Genomic DNA, 20,928 nt, shown 5'->3' with positions numbered 1-20,928 from the left:
ATTTGACATCCATGTATGCTAAGAAGTCTCAAAAGTGGGTCTAGAGGTAATGTACCTCAACACATAAAGGCCATATATGATAGCACAGAGCGAACACCACATTTAATGCTGAAAAACAGAAACTTCTTCTCTCCACGATAAGAATGACCACTCTTACCACTTTTAATCCACAGAGCATTGGAAGTACTAGCCATAGCAATTAGGTAGAAAAAGAAATAAGACAATCAAATCAGAATAGAAGAAATAAAACTGACTTTAGTTGTAGATGACATAATATTACATGTAAAAAGATCTAGAGGCTCCACCAAAAATTGTTAGAACCAATCAACAAATTTAGGAAAGTTGTAGGATACAAAATCAATATATAAAAACTGTTGTATTTGTATACACTAATAACAAACTTTTAGAAAAACATTAGAATTCCACTGACAATCTCATCAAAGAGACGAAAACACTTGGGGATACATTTAACCAAGGAGGAAAAATATCTGTACACTGTAAACTAAAAGACATATATGAAAAACATTTAAAAAACACAAACCATGGAAAGATATTCTGCACTCATGGATCAGAAAAATTAATATTGTTAAAATGTGCATACTACTTAAAGCAGTCTACAGATTCAATGTAATTCCTACGAAGATTCCAATGGCATTTTTTTACAGATATAGAAAAAAGCCCTAAAATTTATATGGAATGACAAGAGACCCCAAATAGCAAAAGCAATCTTGAGAAAGAAGAGCAAAGCTGGAGGCATCATGTGCCCTGATTTCAAATGATATAACAAAGCTACAGTAATCAAACAATATGACATTGCCATAAAAACAGACACAGAGATCAACAGAACAGAATACAGAGCCCAGGAATAAACCCACACATATATGGTCATATAATTTATGATACACTATGGGGAAAACACAGTCACTTCAATAAGCTGGGAAAACGATGCAGCTACATGCAAAAGAATAAGAATGGGCCACTACCTTATACCATACACAAAAATTAACTCAAAATGGATTAAATACTTGTATAAGCCCTGAAACTATAAAATTCCTAGAAGAAAACATAGGCAGTAAGCTCATTCACATAGATGTCGGCAATAATTTTTTGGAGTTGACACAAAACAAAGCCCAAATATTAAACAAGTGAAACTATATCAAATTAAAAAGCTTCTACAAGCCCTGGCTGGCATAGCTCAGTGGATGGAGTGCGGGCTGGGAACCAAAGTGTCCCAGGTTCAATTCCCAGCCAGGGTACATTTCTGGGTTGCAGGCCATAACCCCCAGCAACCGCACATTGATGTTTCTCTCTATCTCTCTATCTCTATCTCCCTTCCTTCCCTCCCTAAAAATAAATAAATAAAATCTTAAAAAAAAAAAAAAAAGCTTCTACACAGCAAAGGAAAGCATCGCCAAAACAAAAAGGCAAATTTCTGGATGAGAGCAAGTATTTGCAAATTGTGTAGTTGATAAGGAGTTAATTTCCAGAATATATTAAGAGTTTACACAACTCAACAGAAAAACAAACAAACAATCTGATTAAATAATAGGCAGAGGGTCTGAATAGTCACTTGGCAGAGAAGGCACATACATGGCTAATGAGTACATGGAAAGGTGCTCAGCGTCACTAGTCATCAGGGAAATCCAGAACAAAACCACAATGGAATATCGCCTCACACCTGTTACAATGATACTCATCAAAGAAAGGAGACCTAAAAAGTGTTGGTGAGGACGTGGAGAAAAGGGAACCCTATGCACTGTTGGTGAGATTATAAATGGACACAACAACTATGGAACACAGAATGGAGGTCAGCGATCCCACTTCTGGGTATTTACCTGAAGAAAACAAAAACACTAACTGAAATAACAATATACACCGTATGTTCACTGCAGCATTACTTGTAATAGCCAAGACACGGGAAAACCCTAAGTGTCTAATGATGAATGGATGGATGAAGGAAATGTGATATATAGCTATATCTATCTACATATGTAAGTATAATATGTAGATGTAATATATATCTAGATATCTGCAATAAAATGTTATTCCATCATAAAAAGAAGAGAATCTTCCTACTTATGTCAGCACGGGTGGACCTTGAGGGCATCACACTAAGTGAAATAAGTCAGACAGAAAAAGACAAATACTATATGATCTTACTTCTATGTACAGTGTAAAAAAAATTGACCTCAAAGATACAGCAAGCACATTGGTGGTAGCCAGAAGTGGGGAGCAGGGGATGGGGAAAGTAGGTGAAGGGGGTCAAAAGACACAAACTCCCAGTTATAATAAAATAAATTAGTCATGAGCATGTAATGCACAGTAGGGTGACTATAGTTGATAATACTGTATTGCATATTTAAAGGTTGATAAGAGAGTATATCCCAAAAGTTCTGAACAAAAGAAAAAAAAAACGTTTGTAACTGTGAATGATGATAGATGTTGACTAGACTTACTGCTGTAGCCATTATTTTGTGATATATACAAATAGGAAATTATTATGTTCTATACCTGAAACTAATAAGATGTTATATGTTAATTATACCTCAATATAAAAAAAAAACCCTAGTTACGTCCCAGTAGAATTCAGAAGGCTCGCAATGTCAGGGGGAGCAGGCCACCCTGCTGGGAGTGAAATGTTGAAACACTGCTCCATTCTTTCTACACTGTTGACACTACACTTTCCCTATGACTCGACAATTTTGCTCCTACAGACACACCCAAAAGACTGAGAGAATGGGGCACAAAAGAATTTTAGGAGATTATGGCTGGCAATTTTCCACATTTGCTGAAACCTGCATTTACATATTCAAATATACCTTGGCCAGTATCTTATCTCGTCGGTTTGCCTCAATTTATAAAAGAAGTATGTGCAAGCTGGGATGTCTCGCCTGAGATACGGGCACAGCTGGGAAACGGAGAGGGAACGTGAATGAATTGAAACCCAGTGGCCGCCTGAGCCTCTGTTCTACCCTCTGGGTGCTGATCTGCGTGCGAAAAACAGTGGGCCGACCGTCCTCTACCCAAGTGTCTCTGGTAGAACCGGGAAACACATTTCTGGTGGCAGATCCTTGAATCCCACTTTCTTGGAGCTCAACTTAGACTCAAGAAGATTTTCATTCAATACTGAATGCATCAACTCCTGAATCTCTCAGAGAATTCCCAGTCTAAACATGGACAAACTTACAAAACCAGGAAAACTGTCTGACCTTCCTCAACCCAGCGGGAAATACCACATGACTAAAACGTTGCTGGGGATGATTCCTGACCATTTCATTTCTGAAGAGGGCCTTAATATTACTAATTAAGGAAAAGATCAAACAGTTTTTACATAAGCCTCAAACACAAAGGGAGCAAATTTCTCCTTGGCACTTCCCCCGTAATTACTGAAAAACAAACAACAAGGAAAGTCCTGCTTATTGGTCCCAATATTGGGGGCCCAGAGTATAAAAGCCATAGAACAGAGGGAATCATCAGAATCACAGAAACTCACCTCTAAACAGGAACCTACCCTACACACCTGACAAAATGTGCTGCTCCCCTTGTTGCCAGCCCACCTGCTGTGGGTCCAGCTGTGGTGGGTCCAGCTGCTGCTGCCAGCCTTGCTGCCGCCCAACCTGCTGTCAGACCACCTGCTGCAGGACCACCTGCTGCCAGCCTTGCTGCCGCCCTTGCTGTGTGTCCAGCTGCTGCCAGCCTTGCTGCTGTAGCACCCCTTGCTGCCAGCCCAGCTGTTGCGGGTCCAACTGCTGCGGGTCCAGCTGCTGCCAGCCAGTTTGCTGTTGTCCCGTGTATGTCCACAGAACCTGCTACTACCCCACCTGCTGCTGCGTGCCTGGGTGCATAACCTATGGCTGTGGATCTGGCTGTGGATCTGGCTGCGGATCTGGCTGCGGCCAGTCCTGCTGCTGCTGATCACCTTGCTGGAGAACCACCATCTGCCCAAACACCTTCTGGTAACTGACCTGCCATTGTGCAAACAAGTTAATTTTCCAGACTTTGATGACAACCGGCATGTGGGACCACAACTTCTGTGACTCATCTGTCTGTTTAAAGAATCAGCTTGATGGAGTGGTTAGAACTTCCCTCCCTTCTCTTCCCACTGTGTGTGTGGATCTTGTCCCAGCTCTGTGCATCCTCAAGACGCTGGTATGGTCTTGGCTTTGACTCAGAAGTCTGGAACAATGGCTCCCCCTTAAGTAACTTAGTCAAACCATCTTCATAACTTATTACTAGGTTTCTATAACTGAATAGTAATCTTCATAATCATTATTCCTTACAATGTCCTCATGATTCTTGTATAAGGCTTTCTTCTTTCAGCATCACTTTGAATTGTCTTACTAGATGCAGGTCTCTTCTCTATGTGTTTCTTAATAAAGTCTATGTCATAACTCATCCATATTGTGCTTGCTTTATTGTGCGGCATTCCTGATATAGGGCTTTAGATACATATTGCCTAATACATGCATCATTCACTCTGAGCATCATAATAGCCCCCGATAATTATTGTTTATAATTTCAGAAAAAAAAATTCATGGTGTAATGTCACACACTAATAATGAACACACTCAGATCCAGGACTGGGTCTTTGGTTTCTGCTCGAAGTCACTTACATTTACATGTCAAAATGTAGACATCTGGGCCTCAGGTGACTGCCTCCTTGGCAAGCTGTGGTACTGTCATTGCTCAGTTAGGGTTGTCACTGGGCACGAACACACCGTGAGACACTCCAGTAAATCCCCACATTCCAGATGTACTTCTCCCCGCTCTCTACCTCTTCACCGTACCCACCTCTCATGGAACAGGAACTGCTTTCTCTGCCTGCTCCTCTGCTGAAGAGGAGTCCAAACTGACCAGATCACAGTTGTAAAATTAGATTATGCCCCCTGACAAAGAAAGCACCTTTCATAGGAGTAGAACTACCAACTCACGAGAGCCTAAAGGGATGATGGGATAGGAAGCCCAGGGTATGTTGCAGGGGATTAAAGTGAAATGGTCATCTCTGCTTTCACCCATGGCTTCTGAATCCATGTACTGACTTTTATGGGTATATAAATATGGTACTACACGTATGTAAAGCAAACAATGGTCATTGGATCAAAATAGATATCACATTTAGAAGATAATAAATCAATCCTGCAAGTTGTTACCTCTACATTGGTGTCTTTGCTGTACATCTAAAGCCCCATTCCAATTTTTACCAGGCCAGTGATTTCTCTGTCATGTGGTGTATGGTAGACCCACAGTTATGTGCCTATTGTTGACCTTGTTTATCATGGAGTGTGTTCCTTGGCCCAAAATGGTGCTATCCAGGATCCTAGGATAGTAATACTGTACGCTGGTGGGTAGCCCTGCAGACAGGGAAGGTGATTCCACTCTCCAAAACGTAATCATAATAAGGAAGAATTGCTGTCTTTGCAGAAGTGGTACAGTGTAGAACACTGGCTCTGTGCTGGCGTTGGTTTTCATGACGGATATTGTAGATAAGGGTTCAGCACCATTCTCATGACAACATAAGACCCGAATCAGCTCCAGTGCTTATGACAACAGCACATACAGCAGAGGAAGCCACGGGCAAGGGAGCCCTTGCTGTTGATCCGTGGGACTCTGTCCTGCCACCACGGCGGCTTTGTTCATGCTCCCTTTTGCAAGCATTGGTGCACCTGAGGAGGGGGACGGGTTGGGTTCCCTCGAACACATAGTTGTGCAGTGTCTCCTAAGTGATGGGTACTCTCTGGGGGGATTGAGGTGTGACACAATAGGGAAACGCTTTCTGCCCACAGACCATCCATATTGACGTGACTCGTCTCCAAATGTGTTTGCATTCTAATCTTGCTCCATCCAGGAATGGATGGTATCAATCAGTCAGGCCTTTCGGCATTTGCAAATAGGTATCTTTCCTTAGCCTCATTTTCCCCACAGATAGAGCCATTGTACTACTCTTTGTACAGTTCTTCTTATTGGGAATATTTCCTCTTTTCACTGCCTTTGCAGACCAGGGATTGTTGATCAGTTGTAGTAAAAATTCTCCATCTGGCCTAAAAGCCCATGCTGGGGTGATCAAATGATGACATTTCAGGTTTTGTGTGTTTCCATGTCATAATAAATTTGTGGGTTTTTTTGCAGAAATCATAGGGAGTTGTGGTAAGAATATTACCCATGTGTTCTTTGGTCAATGAGGGGAGCACGACACTGTGATCTTTTCCCTGGATGTGCTCTGGCTTCTTGCCAGCACTTTGGTTTATAATTGTTTACAATTTGAAAGGAGAGGTTAATGTGTGTTATGCCAGGTGTACAAGGTAAACGAAAGAGACAAAATCTTAGATTATTGAGAAACAACTACCCTTTACTACAAATAAGTATGGTGGATAGATTTGTTTCTGCAATTCCCTTGAAAATATAAGAATTGTGGTCTCTTCAAGAAGGTATCTGCCTGTAGACTGGCCAACCCAGTAAAAGAAGGGAAAACGTAGAAATAAAACACTTCCAGATTAATCCATGGGTGAACATAATATGTAAGATGGTAGTTGAAAAATACAGAAATATGTGTAAGGATGATGACACAGTATATGTGAGAAACAATTCATGAGTTGATTTGAATATATTCTATATTTTCTCCCAAACATAGAGCCAGTGAGTGGCAGAGCAGGAATTTGAGTTTTTCTTATGATTAAAACCCCATAACCAATCTATTGTATTCTACTTTGACAATAGAAAACTGTTGGTTAAAGATATAATCAGATATGTAGATGCATATCTGTGGGGACTCAGTACAGAAAATGGACAATGCAAACTAAAAACATCTTATAAAATTGGCACAGACACAAATAATAAGAATGATAACAAATGCCTGCACATTTCAAGGATATTATAGTCTACTAAACCAAATCTAGAACATTTCAAATGTTTGGAGGAACTACTTCTAAGTTCATCTTCACAATAAAGATCCAAATGGCAGAGCCATGAGAAGGGCCGTGGGGAAATAAGTATCATAAAACACATGCAGTCAACATGGAACTGCTGTACTTAGAAGGGAATTCCATGAGGTGGGGAAATCACGGCAGAGATCAGAGTAAAGGGAATGTGATTTTGCAGCATGGGATATGAGGAGACAAGATGTCTAATGAGAGGGGGAACTGCTCAGCAATGCCATTCTGTCTAATCACGAGTGAACTCAACGAGAAAATGATACAGGGGGTTGGGGGTTGGGGGATGTATGCCTACATAAGAAAACTCTCTTTATGGGAGATATTAGCAAATGGTGTGGGCTACCATGGGGGTAGGAAGTCACATCTCTGGAGCTATCGAAGCATCAACCAAACAATCAGTTTGCAGATACTGGGATGTCGTATCTTTGATTTGCAGTCTCTGTGAGTGAATTCTGACAAGGGACTCTAAGGGTCCTTTCTATTAATGAGTCTCTTTGAGGTCCCTAAATTCTCTGTCTTGTTCAAGCCTATAAATGAGTGTTTGCTGGCATTGCTGTCATTCAAAGGCATAACATTAACATAAATATCAGTGCACCATGAAATGTTATCCATCCATCTAGGGAAAAAAGCTCTCTCCCAAAATTCTTTCAAGTTAATTTTTATAATTGTAACATATCTATGAGGCACTGGATTTGATTCTTGAAGACTCAGACATTGATATCATTTACTTACAAAGAATGAGTTCACCTGTTGGGTCATAACAAGTTTATCCATCCCCATAAACTAACAAGCCCATTATGAAATACAATTATAAAGGTAGTAGCTATAGTTTTATAGTCTATTTGACCAGTTAGCATGAGTGTCAAAAAGGGAAGTCAAATGATAACAGGAAGTTTACTTTCTGAGCAAAGAATCAGAAGAAATAATTTAGAAGAACAAAACGTTTAGTGGTATCTCCTTTCATGCCAAACACGTGGCCTTGCCTAAGACTTGGGTGCAGTGTCCCCTCCCCTGTGCGGTATGAGCTGGGCACTGCCCACCTTTGCCTGTGTGCCTCTCCTGACTCTGCACTTCCACAGCAGTTCTCCTGACTGCCACACACCCGTGTAAGAAACACACATTAATTTGTCCAAGTCTGCATCCAGGTGAGTAGATATACTGCTCATCTTGATAACATGCTTTCTCTGTGAAGTGCCTTGCATATACTGATTCTGCTCCTATTTGTGTCTTTAAGGTCAGCTTCAGAAAGGCAATCTTCTCATCTGTAGAGAACATGACTGTGCATGTAAAATGTCCCAAAAGTCTATTGAACAGCTATTAGAAATAATAATGGAGCACATTTCTGTAGGCTAAGAAGTCCAAGAGCAAGCTGATCACAGATTAGGTGTCTGCTGGAACCCACTTCCTGGTTTGCAAGTGGCTGCTTAATTGCTGTATCCTCCAAAGACAGAGAGACAGAGGGGTGGAGCAGGGTGGGGGGTCTGGCCTTTTTTTCTGGTTATCAGAGCATTAATTCTATCACGAGGGACTTGTCCTCATATCCTCAGCCAAATACAATTACTCTCAAAGATTCCTCCTCCAAATGCCATCACATCAGGTGCTAGGGCTTCAGCAGGTAAATTTTGGGAGGGGACAAACATTCAGTTCCTAGTGGTGAGGTAACAAACACATCATCTGCAATCTGTCCTCTGCTCCTCTCAGATCAGTCTTTGTTTCTTTAAGGCGGTGGATGGCCACAGTTTCTAGAATGAAAAGAGGAAAAGGAGGAGAAGGAGTAGGCTTAGGAGACAAGAGAAAAAGAGGAAAGGAAATTTATACCTCCAAGAACTAAAAAAAGGAGAATTAAGAAAGACCAAAGTTAGTGGAAGGAAAGAAGTAACAAAAATAATAGCTGAAAGAATCAAAATACGATTAAAAACACAATAGAAAAGATGAGTGAAACTAAGAGCTGGTATTTAAAAAGAAGAACGAATTGAAAAACCTTTAGCTAGACTCACCAAAAAAAAAATAGAGAAGACTCAAATAAATAAAATCAGAAATGAAAGAAAACTGTACTTGAACAATAACATTGAAAAGCTTTTTAAAATTTAAAAAAAGATGTTACAACTGATATATGAAAAATATAAAAAATCATAAAAGACTACCAAAAAGAATTGTATGCCAACAAATTAGATAATCTGGAAAAAATAATCTCCTAGAAACAAAACCTGACAAAAATAATTTATAAAGAAATAGAAAATCTGGACAGAGTCATACTAGAAAAAATTGATTCACTAAAAACCTCCCACAAACATAAGTCTAGGAGCAGATGGCTTCACTAGTGAATCCCACGAATCATTTATAAAAGAATTAATACCAGTGTTTTTCAAACTCTTCCAAGTAATAGAAGAGGAGGGAACACTTCCACTCCCATTTATAAGGCCAGCACTACCCTGATACCACAACCAAACAAGGACACCAAAGAAAGAAAGTTACATGTCAATATCCCTAATGAACAGAGATGGAACATTCTCAGTAAAATATTAGCAAAGAGAATACAACAAAAGATTAAGGGAATCATATACCATGGTCAAATGGAATTGAGGCCAGGGATGTAAAGATGGCATGATGTCCGCATGTCGGTGTGATTCACCACATTAACAGAATGAAGGATAAAAACCATATGATGATCTCAATAGAAGCGGAGAAACATTAGGCAAAATTCAACACCCACTTATGCTAAAAATATCAACAAGGAGTATATAGGGAGGACAAACCTCAACATAATTAAGGCCGCATATGACAAGCCCACAGCTAACTTCAAACTCAGTGGTGAAAAGATGAAAGCTTTTTCTTTAAGATCAAAGTCAAGGCAAGAATGTCACACAATTCTTTTATTCAATATAGGATTGCAAGTTCTAGCAAAGTAATTAGGCAAGAAAAAGAAATAAGGGCATGCAAATCAGAAAGGAAGAAGTAAAACTGACTCCATTTGTGGATGACATAATATTATATATTAAAAAACCTAAATACTGTGAGAAATAATTAACAAATTCAAGAAAGTCTCAGCCCTTGCCAGATGGCTCAGTTGGTTGAAGTATCATCCCATGCACCAAAAGGCTGTGTGTTCAATTACTAGTCAGGGCACACACCTAGGTTGCAGGTTCAATCCCTGGCCGGGACATGTAAGGGAGGCAACCAATCAATGTTTCTTTCTCACGTCAATGTCTGTCTCTCTCTGTCTCCCTCCCTCTTTCTCTACATAAATCCTTGAGTAAAAATTTTAAAGAAGTTGCAGATTATAAAATCAAGAGTTTATAGATTATTTGATAGTCGGCCTTCCCCAAAGATAGCAGGAAATATCACATGACCATGTGATGTCACGTGACCAGAAATGTTTCTGCGGATGGCTCCTCACTGTCTCATTTCTGGAAAAGGTTGTTAAGTACGATTTCCAATTAAGGAAAAGATCAAAAGCTAATTTACATAAACCTCAAGGAACAATTTCCTTCTCGACAAATCCAAGGTAATTATCGAAACAAAAAAACAACAAGAAAACTCCAGCTTATTGGTTCCAATATTGGGGGCCCCGAGTATAAAAGCCTCAGAAGAGAACACATCATCAGAATCTGAGAAACTCACCTCTCAACAGGAACCTGCCCTGCAAACCTGACACAATGTGTTGCTCTCCTTGCTGCCAGACCACCTGCTGCAGGACCACCTGCTGCCAGCCTTGTTGCCGCCCTTGCTGTGTGAGCAGCTGCTGCCAGCCCAGCTGCTGTGGGTCCAGCTGCTGTGGGTCTAGCTGCTGCGGGTCCAGCTGCTGCCAGCCAGTTTGCTGTTGTCCCGTGTACGTCCACAGAACCTGCTACTACCCCACCTGCTGCTGCGTGCCTGGGTGCATAACCTATGGCTGTGGATCTGGCTGTGGATCTGGCTGCGGATCTGGCTGCGGCCAGTCCTGCTGCTGCTGATCACGTTGCCGGAGAACCACCATCTGCCCAAACACCTTCTGGTAACTGACTTGCCATTGTGGAAACCAATTGTCTTCCTCAACAATTATGCTGGATTCTAACTTCTGTGACTCATCGGCCTGATTTAAAGTTCTGAGTCAGCTCGATGGAGTTCACAGGATTTCCACCTTCCTCCTGCCCATGTGGATCATGTGTCAGTTTCATGCATCCTCGACATGGAGTTAGGGCCTTGGCTTTGATTTTGAAGTAGGATCACCCAGTTCTTCTAAGTAACTTCTTCTCATAACTTTTCATAGGTTTCTGCAATTGACTAGTGATCTTCCTAATCATACATTCTTTATCTATGTACTCATGGTTCTTGTACCATGCTTTCCCATTTTATAATCACTTTGACTTATCTTTGTAGAAGCAGTTGTCTTACCTGTTTCTTAATAAACTCTATACCGTAATTCATCCATACTGTGTTTTATTTATTGTACAGAATTCCTGACATAAGCATTTAAATATATATTGCATACCATATGCATTATCCATCTGAGCATCATAAGAGCCCTCCCCACGATCAGTGTCACCAAATTTCAGGGGGAAAAAACATTTCATTGTGCAATGTCAAGTAGCTAATACTGAACAGACTCAGATCCACAAGGGGCGTCTTTTGTTCCAGGTCAGAAGCATTTACACCTACATCTCAAAGATGAAGTTGCCTGAGGTTCCAGATGCATATGGTAAACACGATGGGTTTGCTGTCATTGCTGACTGATGGTTGTCACTGAGCTTGGACCCACCCTGGGACACTCCAGTGAAACCCTGCATTCCAGAGGTACTTCTCTGGCTCTCTGCCTCTCCAAGATAATTATCCCTCACCAAATAGTAACTGCTTTCTAGGAATCCAGAATGGAGTTGTGTCCCCTGAGGAAAAAAAATATGCCTTTTGTAGGAATAAGGTTTTTAATCTGAGAGAGCTGAAAGTCATTTTAAGATGAGAAGCACAGATTCCCAAGTATGTCACTGGAAGGTAACCTGAGAAGGTTCACTCCAACTTCTACCCATCACTTTCTGAACTCATGTGCACTGCTTTTGGTTGATATGTACATCAGCCATATCATGGCCATTGGACTGTGGTATACTCCACACCCAGAAGACCCTATAGCAATCCTGCAGGTTGTCACCTCTAAGTTGGTGTATTTGCTGCACACATAAGAGACCATTTTCATTTCTCATCAGGCCTCCAATTTCTCTGTCACGTGATTCATGGTAGGACTAGTAGATCCCATGGTCTTGTGCCTATTGTCAACCTTGTTCATTAAAAAAGTGGGTTTGGTCCAAAGAGATGCTATCCTGACTTCTGGCCAAGATGGAGGCATAGGTAGTCCTACTGTGCCTCCCCGTGCAACCAAAACTAAGGACAATAAGAATTTAGAAACAAAAAAAGAACCAGAACTGAAGAGAAATGAACTGAATGGCAGTCTGACTACCATTCATCCAGATTGGTAAGGAGGGGCGGGGTACGAGCCCTAAAAAGAGGGGTCAAGGGGTCTAGGCAGGAAAAAGTGGTGGCTGGTAGACAGGGGCGGGCAGGGTCCAGACAGCAGTTGGCAGACCCCAGAAGCACGGGGGTAGCTGATGGACTGGGGGCAGATCCGGGGCGTGGGAGGCAACGTGCAGACCCATTGAGGCACGCATGGCAGCTGGCTGTCTGCAGCCACACATTCAAGTGCAGACAAACTAAGTGAAAACAGGCAGCGACCCAGACCAGGCAACCCAGAGACCCAGTTCCAGGAAACAAAGCCTGAAGGCACTGATTGAAAACACCTGTGGGAGTTGAGGCTGGGAGATTCTCTCAGCCTCACAGGAGGCTCCTTGGGGAAAGCCACAGAGTCCGAGAAAGTACACAAGCCCACCCGCCAGGAGCCAGCACCAGAAGGGCCCAATTTGCTTGTGGGAAGTGGCAAAGTGGACTCAAGACCTAGAAAGAGTGCAGCAGGTGCCATTGTTCCCTCTCAGACCCCGCCCCCACATACAAGGTCACAACCCAGCAACTGAGGTGCCCTCCCCTAGTGAACACCTAAGGCTCTGCCCCTCAAACGTAACAGGAGCGACCAAAGAAAAAAAATAAAAATAACATAAAAAAGATGTCTCAAACAGAATTAAAAGCCCCAGAGCCAGTTTTCTTAAGTGACTGAGAGATAGCCCACCTATCAGATGCACAGTTCAAAGCACTGGTGATCAACATGCTCACAGAATTGGTTGACTTTGGTCATAAATTAGATGAACAAATGCAGGCTACGATAAGGGAAATGAAGGAAAATGCACAGGGAACCAATACTGATGGAAAGAAAACTGGGTTTCAAATCAATGGAAGGGACCAGAAGGAAGAAAGGAACAGCCAAACAGAAAAGAATGAAGATACAAGAATTCAAAAAAATGAGAAGCTTAGGAATCTCCAGGACATCTTTAAACGTCCCAACATCTGAATTATAGGGGTACCAGAAGGGGAAGAGGAAAAACAACAAGTGGAAAAGTTATTTGAACAAATAATAAAGGAGAACTTCCCCAATCTGGCAAAGGAAATAGACTTCCAGGAAGTCCAGGAAGCTCAGAGAGTCCCAAAGAGGTTGGACCCAAGGAGGAACACACCAAGGCACATCATAATTACATTACCCAAGGTAAAAATGAAGGAGAGAATTCTAGAAGCAGCAAGAGATAAGGGGACAGTTACCTACAAAGGAGTTCCCATCAGAATGTCAGCTGATTTCTCAAAGGAGACCTTGCAGGCAAGAAGGGGCTGGAAAGAAGTATTCCAAGTCATGAAAGGCAAGGACCTATATCCAAGATTGCTCTATCTGGCAAAGCTTTCATTTAGAATGGAAGGGCAGATAAAGTGCTTCTCAGATAAGGTCAAGTTAAAGGAGTTCATCATCACCAAGCCCTTATTATATGAAATGTTAAAGGGACTTATCTAAGAAAAAGAAGATAAAAAATATGAACAGTAAAAGAAAGACATCAAACTCACAGTTAGTAACAACCATAACTAAAACAAAAGCAAACTAAGCAAACAATTAGAACAGAAACAGAACCAGAGAAATGGAGATCACATGGAGGGTTAGCAACAGGGAAGTGAGAAGAGGAGAGAGGGGGAAAAGATATAGAGAATAAGTGGCATAGACAATAGGTAGAAAATAAACAGGGGGAGGACAAGAATAGTATGGGAAATGTAGAAGCTAAAGAACTTATGACACATGGACATGAACTAAAGTGGGGGGAATGTGGGTGGGAGGGGGTGGGCAAGGTGGAGGGGAGTGAAGGGGGAAAATGGGACAACTGTAATAGCATAATCTATAAAATATATTTAAAAAAGAAAAAAAGAGAGATGCTATCCTGTGACAATAACACTGTAAGTCGGTAGATAGCACTGCAGACAGGGAAGACAATTCATGCACCAGGCATGCGCTCACAGGGAGGAAGAAGCGCCTCCCTGCATGTGGAAGTGGCCTGATGTAGAGCACTAGCCTCCATGTGGGGTGGGTGGTCTCATGAATGATGTCATTGATGAGGGCTCAACCCTATTCTTTGCTATGACAACAGCACATACAGCAGATGTAGCTGAGGGAGAGGGAGCTGTGCTGTGGGGTCTACCCACAGCTTCTGTCCCTGTCATGGTGGCTACCTTGTTCCTGTTCTCTCAATCAAGTATTGGTGCACCTGATGCTCACAACAATGAAACTACCCATCAATGCATTTCTCAGAATGTACACCCACCATTTGTGATGCATGACTGTATTTACACAGCATTCACATGGCATTAGGTATTGGAAGTAATCCAGGCATGATTTAAAGTATATGGGAGGATGTACGTAGATTATACACAAATGCTACACCATTTCATCTAAGGGACGTGAGCATCTGCAGATCTTGGTAGCACAGGGTTGCAGGAACCAATCAATGCCTTTGGAGGCTGAGGGGTGACTGTACTCTTCTGTTTGACTCTCATACCTATAGCCAAGATCTAGTGTCTTCTAATTCCACAATGTAGAACACGTGTTTGAAGATATAATAAGAGATACATGCAAGCATTCTCTTTGAGGGATCTGATACAGAAAACAGATGATGGATACTAGAGGCACCTTTAAAAAGTGACACAGGAAAACTAATGAGAAATGAATGCAAATGTCTGTTGGGGACCACCCTGCCTGGTCTCAGGAAGCTGTAACCCCCCGTGACTTAGGCTGAGTGAGAGACCTCTGGACCAGGAGCCACTAAGGAGACAAAACTTATTTCCCTGGCATGAACGCTGCCTGTTCTGTTCCTGATCCTAGGCTTGATCAGTTAGCCAATGACAGGTAAGATTTCCCATGGAGGGAATCACCTAAGACAGGCATGATCACGAGGAGGCCTCTGGGGAGATACTCAGGGCTCTGGAAATGAAGGGGTGATGAACATGAACCCCTGCCCCCTCCGCTTTGTTAAAGCCCGAGTCCTTGTTCTTACATGTGACTAATCCAAGTCTCCTGGCTGCCTTTGTCTCCTCTGTTGACTCAGGCCTGTGGAAATAACAGGGGCAGTGCAGTCCAGACCAGAGTCGGCTGACCATCGGGGTAATCAAGTCTAGGACATAGAATATGCAAGATCCTGTGAGATCTGCTTGCTGGAGGATGTTATTAGAACCTGAAGGCACAGACAGGAACTGAAAACTAGCCCTTTGAGCCATGTTAGTCCTTTCAAATGATAAAATTCTAAACTCTGCCCCAAATCACAGCAGGTGTTCTGTCTGCACCTTTGTAAGTCACCTCCTACTTTTGATCTTTTCTGCCAGACTGTGAATCCACAAACGAAGTCTGTAATCTCAATAAAAATCCTCTTGGGAATGCAGACGGGGTGTTCCCCACTAGAGAGAGTGGCTGCTGCATCCCTACTTCCCCACAGGACCTGGTTGTCTCTGTGTATGTTTTCCTCATGTTTCGATGAGCCATCCTCAGCGTTCCGCAACCACTGCAGGCTGGTGAGCACACATCAAATATCCATATATTTCACAGAACTTGTGTTCCACTAAAACAGAATATAATATATTTAAAATATATAGGATAAGTACTCTAGACCTAACCCAAACAAAAAGATCTAGCTGGAAAGGTCAGAGACAGGGGCCTTGGTGGAGGGGGAAGCCAGGGGTGTGAGGGGTAAACATCTTCAAGTTCATGCAGGCAGCAGGGGAATTGCTGTTCTTAGTCAGAAGTGCATCCCACATGGTGGGGAAAGCCATGTAGATATTGGAGTAAAATGAATGTGATGTTTCAGTACAGAATAGCAGGAGACAGTTTGTCTAATGTGGGGAGAAATTTCTTGGCAGTGCCGTACAGACTAATACAAGTGATGCCAATGTGGAGAAGATGACAAGGGCCAGCGGGATTGGATGTTAACCTAAGGAAGCCCTGTTTATGGGAGATGTTAGCAAGTACCAAAGGCCACCATGGAGGCAGGAACTCACATCACTGTAGGCATCTACACGTCCCTAAACAACCAGTTTGCAGCTACTGAGATGTTGCATCAAGGGTTTTTCAGTTTCAGGAGCTCAATTTTGTCAGAGAACTCTAAGGGTCTCCCATTCCTGAGTGTCTGTAAAGTCCCTACATATCTCCATCTTGTTCAGTCAGTACAATTAATTGACTGATTGCTGACACTGTGTCATTCTCTGAAGTCCATAACATTCAAAGGCATAGCATTTTCAAAGAAAAATACAGGCTTTTTATGAAATAAGTTAACCATTCAATCTGGGGATAAAAGGAAGCTGTCTTTCCATTACCTTAATAAACATACCAGAGCTGAAGTTCACTGTCAGGGGTTTAAAAAGATGATCTTATTTACAGAGGAAGGGTGAGCCCACGTCTTAGAGAATAACAATTTTATTCAAGCCCATAAAACTAACATGGTAATTTATTGGTTACAGTATTCAATATTATACTGAAGACATTGTAAGTCTGTGGGGCAGTCATTTCCCTGTGCATGCATACCTGAAAATGATTTTTTTAAAAAAAATTATCAATACTTAAGAAAAATCAATAGGATAAAGAAATTTGAAAAATGCAACTACCATCAAAATTTTTAGAAATGAGACCAAGTATGAGACCAAATGAGAACTTTTTGGGGTCACTTTTAAATTCTTTCCAGGACACTCTTATAGCTATCAACCAGAAGGTTACTTTCTGAAGAAGGAGACAGAAGAGCTAAATTAGAAGTTTGGGAAGTTTTGTGGCATCTCAGGCATTCATGATGAAAACATGACCTTGCTTAAAGAACTAGAAGACACCTGTGCGGGGTCCCTCTCACCTGTGCACTGTGTGGCTGTGCTGTGCACCCTCGGAAAGGGAACCCCTCCTTTCACTTCTCTGAATTTCCAAGGTCGACCACCCCACCCCCACTTACACATTCATTTCTGCGAAATCTTCTAGTGGGATCAAGTTATTTCTGCTAATGTTTAAGCCATTTTTTTCTCTTGAAGGTACTTCGGTGTAATTTTGCTCTGCTCCCCTTCTTTTTGGGGTCACTTTTAAATTCTTTCCAGGACACTGTTATAGCCTTTGTTTTATGCTTCTTTGGACATCCCTGAGGCCACCACAAGTGCGATATTTCTGACATATTAGTGCACACTTCCTTTTCAATCATTTCTGCTGTAACACTTAAGAGCCAGTAATATACGTCATAAAAGCACAGATCACGTACCATGGACATGTATACTTGAAACCCATGTAATCTTATTAATTAATGTCACCCCAAGAAATTTAATTGAAAGTATTTTTAAAAGTCTATTTTTAGGTACTGTAGGGTTTCTTCTCCAATGCCTTTCCAACTATAATTACAAAACTGAGTGAAATAGGTCTGTCTTAGAGAGTTGCATAGGCTTTTACATTTAATGTGTTTATTGGTCAGGTGATAATTCGGTGCCATCAGCTTGTTACTTCTGATCCACAAATCATACTCCCCCAAGATTCTCTTCAATGAGTCGTGCTGATGCTTACATATTCCATAGCAAGTTTCTGTTCCTACAATGTCAGTTGAGGGTTAAAGACAATTTCTCACTTAAATTCTCAAGAACAATAGAGTATTGTTATGAAAACAACCAATTAGTAATTTCAGAAAATTAGAAATTTCCTCCCTCTGTCCAAAGTTGATAACAAATCTCAGCAATTGGGTTCCAAAAGTCTCCTTGGAATCCCTCCATGGCGTGTGTGTCTGAAAGCAACCTGTGGGCTACTCTAGTGCACTGCTTCAAACAGAAGCCCCGCTCCCCGAACCCTATCCCACAGGGGCACGGCTGGTTACCCTCACGGGTCATGAAGTGCCTGGGAGATCCAGCACAGGGAGTCACATAGGTTCAAACTGGGTCACAGCAAGTGGGGAGGGTACTGCCATGTTCTGGTTCCTCTTAATTTATTTATTTGATCTTTTTAAAATTGTTATCTATTACAGTTGTCCCAATTTTCCGCCCTTTGTTCTACCCCCCACCCATCCCATGCCCCGCTCCCACAGTCTGTCCCCACACTGTTGCCCATGTCCATGGGTCACTCGTACATATTCTTTGACTAGTCCCTCTGCTTCTTTCCATCGTTATCCCCTCCCTTCTCCCCTCTGATCAGTGTCAGCCTGTTCCATGTGTCCAGGCCTGTGGTTCTATTTTGTTTGTTAGTTTATTTTGTTGATTGGAGTCCTCTCATAGGTGAGATCTTATGATATTTGTCTTCCATTGACTGGTTTATTTCACTTAGCATAATGCTTTTTGGTTCCATCCATGCTGTTGCAAAAGGTAGGAGCTCCTTCTTTCTTTCTACTGTGTGGTGCTCCATTGTGTAAATGTAGCACAGTTTTTTAATTCATTCATCTACTGTTAGACACTTAGGTTGTTTCCAACACTTGGCTATTGTAAATAGCACTGGTATAAACATAAGGGTACAAATCTGCTTTCTCCACCTTCTTTAAATAAGTCAACCCTCTACTGATTTCAAGAAGGGTGAGAAAGCAGTTAGAAACCAAAGGATAAATCTGCCCAATGCTGTAAGAGCATGCATCGTAGACACAACATAAGCAAACAGAATCCAGTGCCATGTACATTTGATTGTGATCACGCTGAACTGTTTACAGAAACACAAGGTTGGTTTCACATTTGAACATGAATCAATGTTTGTGTATCACATTTACTGAAGACAGAGAAAAATCATAAGATTATCTGAGTAGGGAAAGAAAAGGTATTTTATAAATTCCAACCCATTGAAAATGTAAAATGCCTTAGTCAATAGGAATAGAAAAAGCCCTGTTCTGATAGAAAAAGTCTACACAAAAGACAGAAAACTTACTACTTATTTACGAAACATGGAGAACTCTCTCTACTCTACAGAGAATACAGAAAGAAATCTACTTCACCACTCTATTCAATATCAGACTGTAGAGTCTACCAGTGGGCTAAAGAGGGAAAAATTTACAAGATAAAAAGGCTGCTAAGAAGTGATTACAGCTACCATCACCTGTAGATGATATGACTATGTAGGTGAAATTTCCACCAAAAATATATTGGTAAACTATTAAAATAATAAGGGAATTTGGTGTCAAGATTAATTCATATACAAATGAATTGTTGCTCTATATGTCAGAAACAGATCAAAATAAAGAGCTATGTTCCTTACTACAGAGTTATGCTCTTACTACATGTAAGAGCATAAAATAAAATATCTAGGAAAAATCTAATGGAAGACTGGCGACACCTCTACAGAAGAGAACAGTCTGGCCAAGAAATTCTATGAGCAAACTACTCCTAGGTGTGTATACACCCACAAGAAACATCTGTCTATGTTCACCAAATGACCTACAAATGAATACAAAAAATTCACAGAAGCACTATTTTTAATAGTTCCAAACTATAAAAAATCTGTTTCTCAAGGAGACAGTCAACAAATAAATTGCATCATATTCAATCAGTGGAAGATTATATAGCAACAACAATGAAAAAGTGCAAATAACTACATTGTCAATTCTCACAATCACAATGTAGAGAAGAACCAACAGTATAGTCCTTCATTTACATAAGGTCCAAAGAGGGAAGGTGACCTGTAGGGTTATAGTCAACAGAACCATTGGTGAGCTTTGGGGATGAGTGTTAGGGTATAATTTAGAGGAAGTGGGGTTAATGTCTATTTCTTAATCTGATAGTATGATGATGGATATGTTCATTTTGTAATACTGTGTTAAATTGGAAATTAATAATTTGTATACTTTTAATGAATGGTGTATCTAAAAAACAGTTTAAACAAGTAGTCAGAGCCAAAGATAAATCAGGTATCATCTCAAGTAATCCAGTTCCCTCATGGAGAGAAGGAGGAGGGGAGAGAGAGAAAGAAAGGGGGTGGGGAGAGAAAAAAGAGAGAAAGAAAGAGAGAGGGAGAGACACAGAGAGAGAGAGAGAGAGAGAGAGAGAGAGAGAGAGAGAGAGAGAGAATGAACTAATTGTGTCATCAGTGACTTGAGGTCACTGACTCTGCTGGTAACAAGGGTTGTACTAGAATCACTTGCTCTTCCCAGTTTGCCCAGAATTGCTGAAGTTGTAGGACTGAAAGTCCCAGGTCCCGGGAAACCCCTTTGTCCTGGGTAATCAGGACCAGTGGTCACCCAGGAAGTGAAATGACTGGTGCTTTCAGTCCCAACTTCAGCTTCTGCCCGCCTGCTCGGGGTCTGCTGTGCACACTGGGCGAAACTACACCAGACATCCTCCACTCAGTGTCTGGGACAGACCTGGGATACACAGGTGGGGTGGTTGCTCTAGAGGGACATATGTCGTTGTCTATGATCAGGCCTTTGTGGGGAAACAGACTTGGACTCAGGCATGTATTCAGTTTGTCCCCATGAACATATCGGCATTATGCCCCTCACCACAGGGATATGCCCCACACTAAGTTACCAAATAGACAAAACAGGGGAGGGCACGTGTCCTCCATCAAAGCAGGAACAGTGCTGGTGATGACACCACCTTCCTTCTATCTGAAGACATTTCTATGAATTATTCTCAA

The sequence above is a fragment of the Phyllostomus discolor genome, chromosome 8, assembly GCF_004126475.2.
Source record: "Phyllostomus discolor isolate MPI-MPIP mPhyDis1 chromosome 8, mPhyDis1.pri.v3, whole genome shotgun sequence".
NCBI classification, from domain to species: domain Eukaryota; kingdom Metazoa; phylum Chordata; class Mammalia; order Chiroptera; family Phyllostomidae; genus Phyllostomus; species Phyllostomus discolor.
The sequence above is the reverse complement of the archived record's forward strand: the minus strand, read 5'-3'. Positions refer to the sequence as shown.